Below are 5,061 nucleotides of genomic sequence, written 5' to 3' on the forward strand. Positions count from 1 at the left end.
TTGCTGACCACAGTAGCACTTCCCTCTCCATGGTGCCTCACAGAAGAGGTGTCCATGAGAGTTTGTTGACTTTCGTTGAATAGTTTCTGTTTTCCCCTTGGTGAAGGGGAAGATCTGGGGTCTGCTCTTTCACATCAGCAATGAAAGCTTTAGTTAGGATCCGTGCTAGTCACCATCTTTCTTTTCCTAAATTTTCAGTGACTTCTGTGCTGAGCCAATGTTGTTGCTTTGTTTCCGTGCCTTAGCCAGCATCTGCTCCCAAGTGGCAGGTCCATTGATGAATGCTTCCACTTTTGCTCTCTGACCTCAAAAAACCGCCTTTGTTTGAAGCCCTTTCTTCTGTTAGATCAACACCAAAATGTTCTTAAGGGGTATTTTTAGAACAGTAGTGGTACTTTACTACCACAAGAATGGGATTTATGTAGACATAAGCTGGTTACAAGCTAAGCAGCACAAACATATAACCAGCACCAAGTTCACCTTAGAGCACTGGGTTTTTGGGGGTTTTTAAGTTCACCTTTGATGAACTTCTCTGACCCACTCTTTTGGTCTCCATCTTTCACTGCAGTTCCAAAAGGTCAGTTGTTTCCTGGTAAGAAGCCTCAGAACTCAGTTAACTTTGTTGCTAAACCCGGGAAGATGGGTCCTTGTCTGACACACTGAGACTTGCCAATGATCTGGCCACCAGCCTTTGCGAAAGAGAAAGTAACTTCGTTGCAATGCTCACAGCAAGGAGCTGGGAGGAAGTTCCTCAGATCCAACTCTCAGAGCTATGGGGAAGCAGGGCTTATGTGTGATTTGGGCAGCAAGATGGTGGCTGTGCAGCTGTACTGGGAAGGTAAAACCCTAGAAAGAGGCCAGGAAACAGGAGGTAACGTGGCTCTTGTCAGTCTTCTTGCTTTGGACTAGGGTCCGGGTGATGACTTTTCTTCTGATTCATTCCATCTGTTGCTGCATCCTTTGTTGAGGTCCATTAACAGTCACAGCTGGCCCTTCTGCACATGTGGGGAACCCCAAATCAGGCTTAAGGACTAAGGAAAATTTACTGGCATTTGTAGGGTCAGGTTACAACTTCACCTCACGTTTTAGAAATTTTAAACATTTCCATATTAATACTTACAGATTTATTTTAAACAGTTGGAAAGTGTTCTATTGTATGATGTGTCTTAATTTAGCCACCATTAACTTACTGATAGTTCAAACTTATTAGGTAATTTTGAGTTGTCTTTCTATTAGAACACTTAAAAATGATGCTACAATCAACATCCTTCTATGTATAACTGTCTATATTTTATGTATATCTATCAAAAAATGTCTAAAAGTAGAATTGCTGGGCTAAAGAGAAGATAGACAGATTTACATTTGATTGAAAAAAAAAAACCTAGTTTATCTTCCAATGTGTACCCTTCCAACGTGTTTGTTAACCTGTTTCCGTTGAGTGGATTCCAACTCATGACGACCCTGTAGGACAGAGTAGGACTGCCCCATAGGGTTTCCAAGGAACACCTGGTGGACTCCAACTGCCAACCTTTTGGTTGGTAGCCGAACTCTTAACCACTATGCCACCAGGTTTTCCATGTGTTGATCAGTGGGTATAGTATGATCTAGTTAATATAGAAAAAGAGATTTTATACATACACAGAGTTCGTGAGTGTGTGGAAATGCATGAAAAACGCCTTGAAGGATTTCAGAACTTGATGACTGTGGTTACCTCTGATAAATGATTCAAAGATGTTTGGGAATGCAGAGGAATACTTTTTCTTTTCATCTTCTGTAGTTTTTACCCTATATTATTTGCATCACTAAAAATCAAAACAAAACAAAAAAACATCAAATAGAAATGTTTCTGGGGAAAAGATGGGCATATACAATTTTGTCTTCTGCAGAGTTACTGAGAATTTGCATGGTTACCCTGTTTGTGACGTCAAGGAGAAGTTAATAATATCACTAGTAGAAAATCACCAAAATATTATCCTAGCCTATGGAGTTGAACTAAAAAGAAGCACACAGAAGGTTCTAGCAAGCAGTCAGGCCACACCCACATCATATCTCCCAGAGGCTGTACTCCATTTCCCATGCAGTCCCTCTCTGGACTAAACTGTCACCAAGTCCTGTTAGCTATCTGCTGAAAGTTTTTTAAGTCTGTCCCCTTCTCTCCATCTCTGCAGCCCTGCCTCCCATCAAGCCATCAACATGTCTCTTAGGATGACTGCAGTGGCCTCCTAACTGAATTGCCCCATCACCTCTGGGTAGAAAAGGGTTAACTCAGCGACCTGGGTTACTCAAACCCTGCACAACATTCCAAAGGAAGGCTCACCCTCAGGACCACCCAGGCTCCTGAGCCCTCGGAACAGGCTAAGTGTTTTTGTATGCCTGAGTCCTTGGGCCACCTGTACCAGTTTGGCCACTTAAGTCCATCCCAGCAGTGTGATTTACGGTGAATGCCTGTGTTTGCTCTGGTGGTGGGTGCTGAGGTAGAGGTCAGTCACATGGGTGCTCCATGCCTATGTGACAACTCCCAATAACCAACCCAGTTACCTGGGCTCAGGTGAGCTTCCCTGGTTGGCAACTTCACCCATGTTGTCACACTTGGCTCCTGGTCATCTAGTGCTGCTACAACAGAAATACCACAAGTGGATGGCTTTAACAAAGAGAAATTTATTTCTTCACAGTAAAGTAAGTTAAAAGTCCAAATTCAGGGTGTCAGCTCCAGGGGAAGGCTTTCTCTGTCTGTCGGCCTTCTCATTAATCTTCCCCTGGACTAGGTGCTTCTCCACACAGGGACTCTGGGTCCAAAGGACAAGCTCTGCTCCTGGTGCTGCTTTCTTGGTGGTATGAGGTCTTCTTGCCTCTCTGCTGCTTCTTTCTTTTATATCTTAAGAGACTGGATCAAGATACAATCCAAACTTGTAGGTTGAGTCCTGCCTCACTAACACAACTGCCGCCCATTCTCCCTCTTAACATCATAGAGGCAGGATTTACAACATATGGGAAAATCATACAATACTGGGAATTGTGGCCCAGTCAAATTGATACACACATTTTGAGGGGGACATAATTCAATCCATGATAGTATGTCCATGTAACTCTACTGGTAGGGGACGCTTGGAAGCTTGTTCCTGTCGTCCTCTGGACCTCAGCCCTTACACCTTTTCCCATTGCTGAATTTAATCTGTGTCCTTTCACTGTAATACACCATAACCGTGAGTATGACAGCTTCTGAGTCCTGTGAGTCCTTCTGGTGAATTATGAGCCTGGAGGTCGTCTTGGGGACCCCTGACACACCCTCATATCATTTCTCATCCACTTTCACATAGCAGTTAGTGCTCATTACAAAGTGCAATTCTGATGGTGTCAGCCTTGCGTAGAGTCATGCAGTATCTCCCCATGAACCCTAAATACTGACCCAGAGGTGTAGCCTCCACTTGGCATGACCCCACTTAATTCCCTAGCCTTGTTGCACACCGTGGCTCCTGCTGTCTCCCAGGCCCTAGCCTGTGGGTTCACTTTAAGTTTATTGAATGTGCAACAGTCCCTCCTACCTCAGTGGCATTTCCTTCTCCTAGGAAACTTCTACTCTTTCCTCTATCTTAGCTCAGTCATCACTTCTCTGTAAGATTTTTCTAACCTCCTGGCTGCACCAAATCCTTCTCCTGAGTACAACAAAGACCTCTTCCTCTTCCTTCCCATCACAATGGGAATTTTACTTTATTGGTCTGATCACTTGATGACCGGGGTCTCCCTCACTAGGCTTCAAGTGTCATAAGTCGGTCTGCGTTTACTGTCATTGGTCCTCATGGCCTAGTTTTATTGTTGACATCTTGAATAAATGCATAAGTATGTAAAGAATACTCAAAAAGTGTCTGCTGAATGAGTGAGTAAACAGCTGACTCTTCAGAGGAAACCTTTTGGCCAAGGACCAAATGCAGTCAAATTTCCAAGAGGAAGAGCAAAGAGAAACCCACACAAGGAAGGAGACTTGTATCACTGCCTATACTTTTATGTATGGACTGCTAACCAAAAGGTCGGCAGTTCAAAACCCCCAGCTGCTCTTTGGAAACCTTATGGGGCAGTTCTACACTGTCCTATAGGGTTGCTATGAGTTGGAATCGACTCAATGGCAACGGGTTGGGTTTTGGTTTAGGTAGAATGAATGTCTAAAAGTGGAATTACTGGACCAAAGAGAAGGAAAGAAGGCAGGTAGGTAGAAAGATTTACATTTGACAAATATCCTCAGTTTATCTTCCAAAAATGTTGTACCCTTTCACGCTTTCACCACCAAAGCCTGAGAAAGTTTGCTTTCTTACATGACAAGCCTGAATCCTATCCAAATTTTTAAACTTTGAAAATGTGAGCAGTGAAAACGTTGTCTGATTGTTCTTTTAAGCTTCATTTTTTTTTAAATTATTAGTTCTGCCTGGCAATAAATAAAAGGAAGACATGACCTCCTTGTTGTGAAAGCGAGCCTTCCAAATATACTTTGCACCCTAACAAACGGAGTGGTAAATGGGCACAGTTAAAAATGCGTAAGATAGAGTAAGTTTCTGCACCCGCACGTAGACCACGGTAGCCTCCCCGAGGTGGTTCCCGAAGACGCATCTCTTTAAAGTCCCACCACTTCCCGTTAGGGAAGGAGCAGGGGGAGCACCCCTGACGCGTTAGCACAGGTGTCCGCACTTCGTGCTCTTGCCCCCACTCTCAAAGAAAACAGTGACACTGGGTTAAAGTGCTGAAAGTATATTGGGCGAGGTTCTCAAGACAAACGCAGTCATAGAGTAGCACTGGGTTAGTTCAAGAGAAACTATGGGAAATGAAGGTTGTCAGCTTTGCCAAGTGTGAACTGAGGCAAGTCGGCGGGGACGAAGTCCGGATCGCCCTGCTGGCCACCAGGTGGCACCCTAGACCCTGGCCCGCCCGGCTGGGGACGCGGCAACCCGGGTCCCCTGGCGGCCCAGGCGCTGCGCAGAGGCGGCCCAAGTGCAGCCCAGGTGCGGTCCAGATGCGGCCCCGGTGCGGCCCGAGGGGAGGAGGGACTTCGGGAAGAGGGACCGAGGGACGAAA

Source organism: Loxodonta africana, chromosome 8 (genome assembly GCF_030014295.1).
Source record: "Loxodonta africana isolate mLoxAfr1 chromosome 8, mLoxAfr1.hap2, whole genome shotgun sequence".
Taxonomy (NCBI): domain Eukaryota; kingdom Metazoa; phylum Chordata; class Mammalia; order Proboscidea; family Elephantidae; genus Loxodonta; species Loxodonta africana.